This window comes from Capsicum annuum, chromosome 8 (genome assembly GCF_002878395.1).
Source record: "Capsicum annuum cultivar UCD-10X-F1 chromosome 8, UCD10Xv1.1, whole genome shotgun sequence".
Taxonomy (NCBI): domain Eukaryota; kingdom Viridiplantae; phylum Streptophyta; class Magnoliopsida; order Solanales; family Solanaceae; genus Capsicum; species Capsicum annuum.
Genome location: NC_061118.1, coordinates 53,919,536 through 53,933,997, shown reverse-complemented (window position 1 = coordinate 53,933,997; position 14,462 = coordinate 53,919,536). Strand labels below are relative to the sequence as shown.

Here is a 14,462-nt window from a genome sequence, read left to right as displayed (position 1 = left end):
CCTTGTTGGGATTCAAGATTGAGTGCAGAATGGTGGTGTTAAGTCTTTCAATATTGATGGTAAAGGTGTGCTACATCGTTATGGAAGATTGTGTGTTCCCATTGTGGGTAACGTGAGGCAGCTAATTCTTTATGAGGCTCATAGCTCACGATATTTTATCCACCCTGGTGCTACAAAAATATATCCTAACTTGCGCGGATTGTACTATTGGAAAGGTATGAAGATTGATATTTTGAAACATATGACTAGCTGTTTAAATTGTCAGTAAGTTAAATATGAACCTTAAAAACCTAGTGGAGTGATGCAAAAATTGATTATCCCTAAATGGAAGTGGGAACGAATTACAATGGATTTTGTTGTAGGGTTGCCAAATACTTTCAGAAAGCACGAGTTGATTTAGGTGATAGTGGGTAGACTTACAAAATCTGCGCATTTTATACCAGTTTGGGTGACTTATACCGTAAAACAGTTAGCAGAAATTTACCTATGGGAAATAGTTTGGCTTCATGGTGTTCCTATTTCAATTATATTTTATCAAGGTGCACAGTTCATTGTTGAGTATTGGAAATCTTTTCAGAAGGCATTAGGTTCACAGGTTGAGTTGAGTATGGCTTTTTATCCGCAGACCGACGGGAAGTCTGAGTAAGTTATTCAAATCTTGGAGGACATGCTTAGAGCTTGCGCGATTGATTTTGGTGGCTAATGGGATGACCAACTGCCTTTGACAGAGTTTACTTATAATAATAGCTACCAGTTGAGCATTCAAATGACATCATATAAGGCTCTATATGGTCGCAAGTGTCATTCACCAGTTGGCTGGTTTGAGCCCGGCAAAGCACAGTTATTAGGTCCAAATTTAGGTCAGCATGCATTGGAGAAGGTTGCAGTGATACAAGACTGAATTAAGATGTCACAAAGTAGGCAAAAGTTCTATGCAGATAAGAGGGTCCATGATTTGGAGTTTTCAAAAGGAGAAAAAGTTTTCTTCAAAGTTTCTCCCATGAAAGGAGTTATGAGATTTGGTTGGAAAGGTAAGTTGAGTCCTAGATACATTGGTCCTTATGAGATCTTGGACCGAATTAGATTGGTAGCATATAGGCTAGCTTTACCTCTAATATTGTCCGCGATACATTCTGTATTTCACGTGTTTATGCTTAGACGGTATGTTCGTGATGATAGTCATAAGATCCAGCCAGAGGATGTAGAGCTTGATGAGAATCTGACTTATGAGAAAAGCCTGATAGTTATTTTTGATAGGCAAGTGCGATAGTTGAGATCGAAAAAGATATCTTCAGTTAGGGTATTATGGAGTAATCATCCAACCGATGAGGTTACTTGGGAGTCCGAAGAGGAGATGCGAGTTCAATATCCTCACATATTTGATACTTCAGGTATGATTCTAGACCCGTTCGAGGATGAACGTTATTTTAAGTGGGGGCAAATGTAATAGCCCAACTTATTATTTTCTTTTAATGAGGGATTAATTGATAATTATAACCAATTATTAATATTAATTAAGGAATTAAAAAGGGACAAACCAAAAGCCTTCTTCAATTTCACGTAAGTAACGTACAAGTAGAATAATAGGGCTATATATTGCTCCCTTTATTCTTGAAAGAGATCAGAAAGTAGCATAGAAAAATAAAAGCAACAGAGAGTATCTAAGCTACGTTAACAGACATCTTTCACCGATAAGATATGAAGTTTATTTATAGTTCTTTGGCATAGAATTCTGAAAAACAGTGACATATTCCTTTCTTCCTACCCTTATTCTATTTGGAGCAATGATTAGAATAATTCATATCAACATTATGACTTGGAAACATTATTGGTTTGGTGAAGTAGTTGAATAGATAAAAATTTTAGATGTTGAAAGAGGCTACAAAGCCACTGTATTTATTGGCAACTTTGTGTTTGCAATATTAATTGATAAGGATAGCAACTTTAGTTAATAGTTTGTTTAGTGATAATTGGTTGATAGTAATTTTAAATGGAAACTTAATAGTGGTTTGGCTTTGGAAGGAAATGGCATATCAAGATGCACGGTTGGAAATTAGGCCAGTGTTTGTGCAAAATTTCTTTTTTTGTGTGTCAATTTACTGAAGAAGCAGTTGCACTTTAAATGGTAGGAGAACATAATTTGATTAATTGGATTGAACGATAGACTTTTAATATTTGACTTGCTCTAAAATTTTAGAGAATGTTCGTTGATGGGGTATTGACTATATTAAACCCATTTTTGGTGTCGTTTAAGGTGTTTGACTTTACGGGAGCATATTTTAATTTACTAGAAGGTGGTTCTTGAATTGTGCATTCAAAGTAAGTAAAACTTTAAGCTTTGATATTTGCTTTTTTAAATCTGATTTATAAAAAGTTATATTTATCTGCCTAGTCCGTGTGTTGGGACAAGCGTGAACTTGGTAGAGTCGGTGATATTTGACTAGCTGTGGATATGTAATTCGTGAGGTGTATGGAGAATTATTTATTAGTAATATGTGAGATAATGTTGGGGTGTTGAACATATTTTTTCATTGCCATTATAGTCTCTAGGGGCATACATAGCTATCGTAATATGTTAGGGGCATTATTTATGCTGCTGTAATATGTTAGGGGCTTGTACATGCTGTTGTAGTAGACTTTTGGGGCATTATATATGTTGTCGTGGACTTGTCGGGGTGCTAAGCCGATCACCTTCACTGTTGTTTATGGCAAGCCGTGAGCGTTGATTGAGTTGAGATATAGAGTGACATTTTGAACTTCCTTTTGGATCTTATTGACATTACTCTATGAGAGAAATTATGTACATATTATTTTTGTATTTTATTGTGCCTTGTATTTTCTATCACTTGTTCCAGGGGTATTAAAGTAGCGGGTCGAGGATCTTACTTGGTTATATTTATATGGCTCACTCCTTACTTACATACTTGCAGATACGATTGCGGAGAGAGAGACTTGTGGCTGCCGATCTTTACATATAAATTCTATTGCTAAGGTGAGCCTTCGCATTGTTCGTGGAGCCTGTCATCCAGCTTTAGTTAATTTTAGATTATAATTCTTTTTATTGGGTTTGCATGCCCAAAAGTTGAACTCATGTAACTCTATTTAGATGCTCCATAGTCTTGGTGTGAGATTTGAGGCTAGAGAGCTATTATATAAGTATTGTTGTTTTCATAAATCATATTACGATAGTGGGTGGATAATTACTTTGTGTTTAATAACTATTTCACGCACTGGAAGTTGCACATGTCTTTATCTCAGTGTTTGTCGATATTGTGAATGTATAGAAAATTGATTCTTCCGGCAAGTAGTGCTAACGGAAGCCAGCACGCCTAGGGATTATTTTGGGACATGACATCTCCGGTCTCAATCGTACTTGAGACGTCCATTACGACAACGCCTCAGATCGAGTCATATCAGTTAACCATTACTCTAAAGATATCATGGAATAGATTTAAGTACATAGATCATAATTTGATATAACAACCAGGAGAATATGTTTGGCTTAAATGCCCATAAGTTATAACTAAATCATGTATGTATTTTGTAGAGATCATGAGAGAGACACATGTTTAACTTGCAAGCCCATAAGTCATAACATAAATCATGTATGTATTTTGTAAAGATCATGGGAGAACATACAATATAATTCACGAGATAAAATCTTTGAAAAATACTGAGTGTCATGACATAAAATTCATAAGCTTTGAAAGAGACAAAAATCATAGTTCATAAATCATGTTGTGGTACACGAAGTTCAAACTTGTTTTATCATGAAAATAATACATTAATAGTCAAACTCGACCTTTGATATTACAATATTTATATTTTCCATAGAAAATTATCAAAAATCATGGTTCATGGTCATAAAAGTCATATCAAAAGTAAATTCTTTTAAAGGAATCATAAACTCAATTTTCAAAGAAAATCATATTTTTCACATTTATAATTTCATGCTGAAAATAATAGAATTCATGAAAAAGGGATACCATAAAGAATAAATAATATCATAAAAAATTCTTGAAGTTCATAAGGAATCAATAAAAATAAAGTATAAGATTTTCATCATAAGTCCTAGCTCATTCATGGAAAGAAAAACTCGTAGGCATGATGAATATAGCATAGAGAAGAACACAGATATTCTCACATGCAGAGAATATCCTTACATACCTTGAATCGCTCTAATTGAAACCCTAACACTGATGAAAAATCTCAAAAGTCTATTATTGAATCATAGGATGTATTCTCTTAAAAATCATAAGTTTTGATTATAGACTTTTGCGTAGGATACATACTCATGTGGTAGAATTATTAAGAAATCACAAGATTATACTTACTTTGACATCAAGAAAAGTACAATCTCTTTGATAGATGGTGGGTCTTGCTAAAAATCAAGTCTTGAACCTTCGAAGTAAGTTCTTGATTCTTGCTAGAGATGGATGATTTGATATTAGAATTTTGTAAAAGTTCATGAATTTTATGTTGTAGAAAAATACTTATCTAGACTTAGAAGGGTAGAAGAGACCTCATGGAGGCTGTTGGGATTGAACAAAGTGTAAAAAGTGAGAAAATAAATTCCAAATCACATTTTTATAAAATGTAAAAAGTTGATATACAGATCATATGCATGATTTACGAATCGTATACATAATATACAAACCGTAAAATGGATCGTAAGTTCACCTATCTCGATCCCAACTTCAAATTTAGAATTACGGTCCACTGGAGGTGATATACGTACTGTATATATGATATATGGATCGTACAATAGATCGCAACGGTTTGACAATGCTTTACTAAAATGACCATATATACCTTCTTGCTCTAGAGTCGAATTGATGAATGACCGAAAGCATTGAAAACTACACTTTTAGACCTTTAATTTATTTGGTTATTGATCACATAAATCATTATATTATAGGATTTATATACATACACACACACATATATATGCTTATTTAAAGTTAACCTTTGTATTAACTTACACGAAAAATTAATCAGTAGAGAAGTTTTCGACTTAACTTTGTGATAGAGCTCCTTATGACTTTTATCACGTCTAATACATTTTACACACTTAGGATTTAACTTTTACACCTTGAAATAATAAAATTTATCGAGTTCGATTCTACTTTCACCCGTGAAATGAAATATTTCAAACTATAGTCTGAAAATTTAAGGTATTATAAATGATCAAAAATAGAATAGTGAATTACCCAAGAACTGGTGGAATGAAAATGGTGGGTAGGGGTAGGGATGAATATGAAGGAAGGGGAATGGAAGAGGTTGTTGATATGGAAGAAGAAAGATACAGTGGATTGTGTAGAAGAAGCAACACTAAGGGCTAATTTATTTGCACTTAATGGAGGTCTAAGTCCGAATGGTTCAGACTTCAGACCATTAAGTCATTTATTTTTTATTAAGATTTTAGCTCTTAATAGGTCTTAATCATTTAGATCTAGAATCAAGTCTTAATAGGTTTGAAGAGGTATTCTAGTGTTGGGTACTATTCACTGCCACTCTATTCATAATCACCAGTCACCATCACTAACCACCTCTGTCACCGCCATCATTGTCAACCACCACCAACCACCTCTACCATCACAACCACCACCGATAATAAATATCGCTACCAACCACTATTGTCAACTGTTACTACATCTACTACCTTTAATATTCTTATTATGTTCACTGCCACCACCGTCGTCAACAGCACCACCATCATTAACCACTATCGGCCAATCCGTATTATCGACCAACTCATCTATCACAACTAGTACCACCACTAACTACCATTAATACATCACAACCTCCACACATTTTTCGGCCGCCACCACCATTATCACTAGTAACGCCACCCCTACCATCACTTTAGCCACTACCATCGCTACAATTTATCTCTACTAACAATCATCTCCACCATCACAACTAACAACATCTCTAACTAGCACCAATACATCGTCAACTATCATGCATTTATTTTTCCGCCATCAAAATCAACACCTTCAACTATTAATATCAAGCAACGTCACATCACAACCACCACCACCATTATCAACCACCACTATCATAGCAGTCACTACAATACCAACCATTACAACTATTAGCACCAACATTTCTAATCAGTAACATCAATCATTGTCACCGCAATCACCATTATAAACCATCTCCACTATCACTAACAAACATAAATATTTTTTTCAATCAAATAATAATTTTATTGTATTAAATTACATACTTTTCTGATATATAATTAGTTTTTTTTTGAATTGTAATTTTTTTTAATTATATATACAGATAATTTTTTTTGCACATTCAAATGTTGAAAAACAAATAGTCATAATCATTCAGTTTTCAGATCTAGAGACAATATCTTAATTATTCAGATGTGTATTCAGATTCAGACGTCTGAATCTTAAAAAAACAAATGCAGCCTTAGGAAGACAACCAAATTAAAAAAAAAAATGAATAGTGGGACCCACGAATTTCATTTATCTCAAATAAGAAAATTCACATAATTTGAAAAAAAATTAATATATATATAAAAAAAGAATATTAAAAATATTAGTTAAATGTTGGCTAATAAAAAAATAATATGTGTATGATATTGTTAATTCAGATGCTTTTTTCCTCTACGTGCACATGTTTAGGAACGTGAATGCACTTTGTCTGTCACGTCATCACTTCAAATTAGTAGGAGATATTTAAATGTTCGTTCAGCTTAAGTGCTATAATATGTTTGACAACCAAGTTTGGAAGGATTTTATGCATTCTCTCTATTTTATTTGATAATAGAAGTCTCACGTTACATTGTGGGATAGTTTATTAGTTCATGAGTCTTTATATAATTATACTAAGAATCATATTTTAAGTGCACGAGATTTTGATTTGGCTAATGAGTCATATGATATAATTATAGCGAATATGAATTTCTATAATATTTGATCTACATTTTTCATTAGAATCTACAATTTTAGAAAAGAATAAAGTTTACTGCTAATATGTTGATTTGTTTCAAGAATGTAAATAATGGAGATCGAGTAGAAAATATAAATTTATTTCTTCGAGCAATGTCTTTCATTCAACTATCAAATTCAACAATGCTCCTAAAACTTGATGCACGTTCTTAACCAAATTTATTCCCTTTCTAGATGTGAAATTTTCATTGATGAATTCCTGAATATTTGGAGTTAGTACATTGCTCAGTTTAGTAAATAATTTAATAGTCAAGATTCCAGTTGATTTCAAAGTTTTTAAAGTTAGGAAAATAATTCAATAACTATATGATTCAATATAAATTATATTTTAAAAGGTAAAAAAACTTTCGCCAAAGGCCTTTTTTGCTTTATAGATAGATTAACTCAAAAATCAAGAAAAAAAAAGGTGCAATTATATTGATAGGGAATACACGCGCAATGGCTAATCTCAATAGAGGTTAATGTGATTTAATAAATTTTACTAGACCTTTTAAAAAGATAAATGGTGGGGAAATATTCCTTTTTAGACAGATTGAGGATTAATAAAGTTGCTACACCAAAATAAGGAAAAGAGTTCACGGTGCAAAATGTCTGTGTGATTTCCTTTTCAATTCTACAATGCATGTATAGAAATAAATTTATTTACTACATACCTGAAATCTTTGACCAATAAGTTGAAATCTCTATAAAAAAAAAGAGGTTGAAAATCTTTAAGAAAAATATACTAATTCAAAAATGGACCTTCGTTTCTTCTTTGTGCTTTGCTGCTGTGTGATTTTCACCTTTTTGGCTCTATATGAAGGTATGTTGACCTTCTATTTAATTTGAAGGGTGCATTTTCGTAAGATTATGAACAAAAATGTCTTTTTATAATTTTGTACGTGTTGGTTGGATTTAAAAGTCCTCTAGATAGAAATATATACATTACACCTTTTTGTTATGATTTTTGTGTTTTTGACGAGTTGTATATTTATTAATCAAAATTTTTCCACCAAAATTAACAAAGAGTAGGTGGGCTTTAACTCTTTAGTTTAGCTATTTGAATGAACAACTAAATTTAAGTCCAAAATGCATCAACTTTTGTGGCTTAACCTTTTAATTTGTGTTAATAAAATAATGTATTGCGGTTGAAGATAATTATTTCTTCACTTTCAATTAGAGATGTACTCTTTCACTCTCAATCAACAATCTTAGAAATAGAGTTATTTTTTACAGGTTTCATTTTATCCCAAAATGAAACTCTCAATCAGAGATCTCAGAAATAGAGTTTATCTTTGACAGGAAATAATTTATCTCTAAAATGAAACTCTCAATCAAAGATCACAGAAATAGAGTCATTTTTGACCAGGAGCATTTTATCTCTAAAATAAAACTTTTCCATGTAAATCCAATTTAGTTGGGACCAGATACCAGACAGGAAATATATATATATATATATATATATATATATATATATAAATCATGTGTCTGGACTGTGGACAAGGAATTAAGTTATATAATTCTAAGCTATTAATGCAACTTAATTTGTTATAGGAAATGCTTACTAAAAGATGAATTTCTTGTGTGATGATATGGCAGGTGCGGGTGCGCCGAAGGACCCTTGTAGGCCTCAAGATGGTCCTGGCCTAGTGGTACCAATTGCAAACTTGTCAACAAACCATGGTTGTGTACCCTTCAACTATATGGGTTATAATTGTTCCTGTTGCACTACTACTCCTGGAGTTGGTTGCTTTAGTACTTGGGCTGCTTGTCTTCAAAGTACATGTCAACCTACTTTCCCACCTGCTCAACTCTTATGAACATATTAATGATCATATCATTTATGCTTAGACAAATTATTTATAGAATTTGTTGTTTAATTGAATCAATTGCTTAGAAAAATATCTAGATCGTTATTGAATCGATTGCAATGAAATGAAAAATGTATGATGAGATCGAGTTCAATGAAAATATTAGTATAGTATCAACTTTCAAGTTTGACGTAACAGGATTCAACGTGACAGTATCTTCAGATGCAGAGTTTAGTCAACTGTTTGCTGGACAGTAAAGAAAGTAACAATATTCTTAACTGTCTACTGTTTTCTGTAGGAGAACTATCTAATAAAATACCATCCGTAAAAACCATTACAATACTAAGTAATATACAAGACCTGAGGCTTAAGCAATCTCCTCCAACTTCAAAAGCAAACAGAGCACTTCCAATTGATCTCCACAGAGTGAATGCAGATTTACAACCTTGAATCTCCAAGAGAATCCTCTAAAGTAGACACCATTCTCCTCCTCCATTCACACCAATGATATGCTGGTTTTCAACATTCAATTCGCAAAAGAATCCCTTTTAAACTTGACACGATTCTCCTCAATTCATATTGGCTTGAGTTATACCAAAAAGGGGGGTTGCCTAACTCAACAAAATACTTGGAGAATATCAAAACAACAATTTCTATTGCACTGTGCACCGATGATTCAGTTTTGCTACCAAAGGACATTCAGCAACTAAGATTGCAAAGCCCTAAACACCAAAATACATACCATGATTGGTTTACTATAGAGGCCTCAAGTCTTGCAAATTTGAGAGGAGTATCCGAAATAAATTGTTATTTCAGGATAGTATCCTCATCTCCATTGCACCAGCAAGCTGAGGAGCACATATAAATTGAAAAATAAATTGCCCTCAGCAGCTTTTTTTTTTTCTTTTGGAAACTCGTGGTACCCCCAGCAAGCATTGATGAAATGATACCGAAAAGAAAACATTTCTTTCCCTGAGGATTTCTAGACATTCTTGGTTAATAATGAAATAATATAGTCATTGAAACTACTACCGTTACTGCTTATATCCAGCATTTGCTCATAAATATTTTTCTGGAGATTTTATTCCTAAAGTCGTGACATCAGTCCTTTAGTATCTAGATGGAAATATTGCTCACTGCATTGCGACAATAGAAAAGTAAATTCTAAGCAACACAAACTGAACGTTCTATTCAATAGACAAGAAAAGACGTACAAGTTTCATTCTTCATCTTTCCTCATTTCTTAATTTGGATAAAGTAATTTGGAGAGTGACATTCAGGTCCAAAACAAGGTCTATTGTTCACAGAATCCTATACTAATGGTTTAAACCTAAATTTACATGTTTTGCACACAACTCGTTCGCTATCGGACATCAACAGATCATCACTTGCATATCATCTCGTAGATGGTTCACCACTTCTACGTCCTCTTCCGGAGATACTTCCCCGAAAGGACATACAGTAGAGCTCAAGCAGTGATGTTCACAAGTCAAATTGAGATACATGAGAAGCAGAAGCGTGATGCATCCCTGGACCAATTACCAAATTTGCTTTGCAAGTGTAAATTCAGTTGAAGTCACTACAGTCTGCTTTTAAGAGAGATCCAGTAATTGTTTCGCTGTGGTACTATCTAGTTTTCCTGTGTCGCCTTCACAGATGAAGTGAAATCAGGTAATCGTGACTCTTTCAGACTCTTCAGCTACCTGGGCATAAACTTACACTAAGTTAGGAAGGGCTAAAAGCTGAAAAGGAGAGGCCAGATCTTCCTGTTCTAGTGAAAAAGGCAGTCGTCTGCAAATCAATTTCATCAGCTTTTTCAACCACTGTTATGCCTAACAAGGAAAATTACTTGTCACCTCATTTCTAGCCATACAAGATTATATAAGAAGAATAATAGAACTTCCCAAGGTAAAGATGAAAAAACTTAACAGAAAGTCTCACCCTCCTTATTTTATAATTCATGTTTGTCTTTTTCCTCCCATTTTCAGTAAAATGGCAGACAAGATGATTGAACTCTTTATGATCACACCTTTTTAAGCTTTCTCATATCAGGCCTTCAACCTTGAGTAAGAAATGGTCAGACACAAGACTCGATTATAAACAAGAAGGAATGCTTTTTTTAATCTTTTTAACAGACAGGCCCCAACAAGGTTGATCAAGTTACATCATGATTTTGCAAACAGCAAGAAGGAGGATCTGTGTGTGTGTGAAAGAGAGAGAGAGAGAGAGAGAGCGCAACACAAAATTGCTTGGCCTCGAAGGAACCAAAAAACTGTACAAAGTCCCCAACTGTTACACTTGAGAGAGAGAGAGAGAAAGATGGGAATAGCAAAATAGCTTTGTACGAAAAGAACGAGCAAATTGTGGAAGGTCCTCAATCAGTACAGTTCTTTTAGCATAAGAAAGAGTTTCCTAACACAATGAAATTTCAGTTGTGGAACAAGATCAGACAAGCCCCAAAACTTTGAGTACTCATCAGTCACTACAAATTAAAACGAATAATCCAGTGTAAAAACCTGCTACATACTGCTGACTAACACGTTCAATGGCCTTGGAAAAGAATTCAGAGGAACAGGAATCTATATCAAGGGGAATCATACCTCTTAGAATGGTTGCTTAAGATAGCAACTATTTGTTCCTACATTGCAAAATGGCATGTCGGAATCACTTCCTCAATATAAATAATAAAGTATCGTTGGTTTGAAAATGGTTATTTCAGGATAACTAATATCGGAATTAGTTATCCCGAGATTACCCGAGATTAGTTATTCCGGGATTACCTGGGATAATTTATCCCACCATGTATATGGGATAAGTTATCTCGGGACTAAGGAGAAAATAGTGGGATAAGTTATCCCGGGTTGGATTAATCCCTCCAACCAAATAAAAAAAATGTGTTATTTTAGTTATCCCGGGATAACCATTTTCAAACCAAACGACCCCTAATAGTATTATTTTGCATGGTTTTTGGAAGTTAGGCAGATAGTGGAGTTTTAATGGTTGTCATTTCGTAACTTTTTTTTGATCGGTTTCTTGGTTAGTTTGCAAAATAGATACTTTCAAAACTTATTTAATCATTTATACACAAGTCTTGGAAAATTAAGTGTTTAGACACTAATATGACATCATCACTTCTTACATACAAACCTAGCACACAAGTTTTAAACTTTACACTTTAATCCCCACCTCATCCATTTAATATTTAATATTTTCCACCATTTTTTCATATTTTACTATTTTAATTAAAATTTTTTTCCAAGAAGCCACCAATAGAAGCTCTCTTTTTCACCAATAATTTTCGATTCTGGTCACTTTTCCGACGAAAAGTTGCTCATCACAACTGAAAATCTCCATTCTTGATCATTGCCTCCATTGTTGGTCCATCCTTTTTGAAAAAAAAAAAAATATAAAAAATATTTTTTTCACCATTTTTACTAACTTGAAAAGCTTTCTGAATCCGCTTAATACCTCGTCATTAGATATATTTCAGTAGTTTAGAAGTTCTACACATACATTTGTCCATCCCAGAGCTAGGAGGGCATCAATTATATCCAAAATCAGTCCATTCACGTCTTTGTACAGACGTTTTCATACTAGTGATCGATCAGTCATCGACCAGCTATAGACCGATACCTTAGTCTATTATCGATTAGTGTGGTCTATTATGGCTGTATCTGAGATAATTATCGTGGGTGATAATTATATGGGTGTGTGGGAGGAGGGTCCCAACTATTGAAAGTGGAAATCATCTAGCAAGGAGACAGTGCGCATCCCATTGTGTCACAATGGTTCGTATGGCGACATAGTTCGAAGCGTAATTGAGAGTGGAGAATTAGATTGCGAGCCAAATAACGTTGTGATTTGCTATGTAATGAATAGGAGGAGTAAGATACATCCAACGTTCATAAATAATAAACGGCATGTGTCGTTATACATATTGGATGTCGCTGCCGATGGTTCTAGGCCATTATTGAAGATAAATGTCATTTTGGGGTCTCTGACAATCCCGCTACCATAGCCGACAATCATCAAACATGATTCATTTAAAGATAAAGAGTTTGGATGCTCATCCAATGGAATTGGAAGATCCAATTTTCTCTAAAGAAGTGGGAGGAGAGTGTGGATTGAGAGCACAAACCAACCACACCTTCTCCGAAGTAACTAATTTTTAGCTAAATCAAACATTTAGCAGCAAAAAAGAGCTAAAATTGTTGTTGGACGTAGCATCTATGAGAAATTCTTTTGATTATGCTACGTTGAAGAGTTGCAGCAAATTTCTCAAGGTGAAATGCGTTTGTCCTAGTTGCACGTGGATGTTGCGGGCGAAGAAGTATGAATGTACGAAAAAATTTGTCAGATATAAATCCATCGGCAATTACAGTTGTAGCGTCGAATACACCACGCGCAGCCATAGAAAAATCACATCTAAATCATTGCATCGCTCTGTGTGAACATGTATCGCGAAGGAAAGGGTCCGAACACTAGTGAGATTTGGAGGAACATTTTCAAGAGCTTGAGAAGTAGACCAACCTATTGGAAATGTTGGTTGGGGGTGTGATTTCTAAGGAAATGGTTCGAGGGACAGTGGAGCACGGGTATTACTGCCTACCAATTTTTTTGTACATTATCGACGCTCTTAATGTTGGTAATATCTATTCCATCATAGTGAACAAGGTTGATTGTAGGTTTACGTACTACTTTTTAGAGTTGGGCCCTTGCATTAGGGGATTCTCCCACATGAGGAAGGTTATTGCGGTCGACGACACTTATTTATACAGTAAGTACGAGGGCATGCTGCTAAGCGCGGTTTCACAGGATACCGAGAATCATATTTATCCTATTGCCTTTTGCATCGTTGACAAGGAGAACAATATGTCTTGGACGTTCTTCTTTGAGAAGCTAAAGTCTATTGTGGTCGATGGTCCAGATTTATGCTTTATCTCCGATAGGAACAAGAGCATCGCCAACGGCATCGCGAGGGATTACAACCATTCTTATCACGGGTACTGCATGAGGCACCTAGATGAAAATCTCTGGGTAAATCACCACTGCAGAGAACACCTTTATCTATTCTACAACGCAACAAAGACATATTCTCTTGAGGAGTTTAGCAACTATTTTGAGAAATTCAAGAACTACTATCCCGAGGCAGCCTTTTTTCTCAAGCATGACCTTAGTTTTGAGAAATGGAGCAGGAACATATTTCCCTGATAACAGGTTTGATGTAATGACCACAAATATTGCCGAGTCGATGAACTCTATGTTGATTGCCAAAAGGGAGTACCCCGTGGCATCCATATTCAATTCTATTGCTAAGAGGTTTAGTGATATATTCAGGGAGAGGCGTTCCTATGTCCTCAAATATAAGGATAACAAATTTGTGCTGGAAACTGAAAAGATCTTATGGGACAATATGAGTGAGGGCGTCTCCTTCTATGTGGAGAATGTAAGCGGGGACAAAAGGCAATTCACACTGTTCGACAGTGGCTATATGACTAAAGTTGACCTACTGGAAAGGTAGTGTTCTTGGAGAAAGTTTGAGCTGGTCAAAATACCATGCGCTCACGTGATGACAGCTTTACAATTGAAGCACGGTGATGATTATGGTTTGAGAGTCTATGATTACTCTTTGCCCATGTATAAAGTGGAAGAGTACCTCTTTGCATATTCAAAATCATTAATGTTGTCCCTTTGGATTCTG

The 14,462-nt window shown here is 34.5% G+C and overlaps 1 long non-coding RNA gene across 1 annotated transcript; it reads right to left on the bottom strand.

The window, feature by feature from the left end:
• Positions 1-9,923: 9,923 nt before the first annotated feature.
• Positions 9,924-11,355, bottom strand: LOC107879690. The gene is made up of 2 exons (XR_001677073.2): positions 10,703-11,355; positions 9,924-10,593 (listed from the first exon to the last, which is right to left on the bottom strand). It is a non-coding gene; the product is annotated as an uncharacterized LOC107879690 (long non-coding RNA).
• Positions 11,356-14,462: the final 3,107 nt, after the last annotated feature.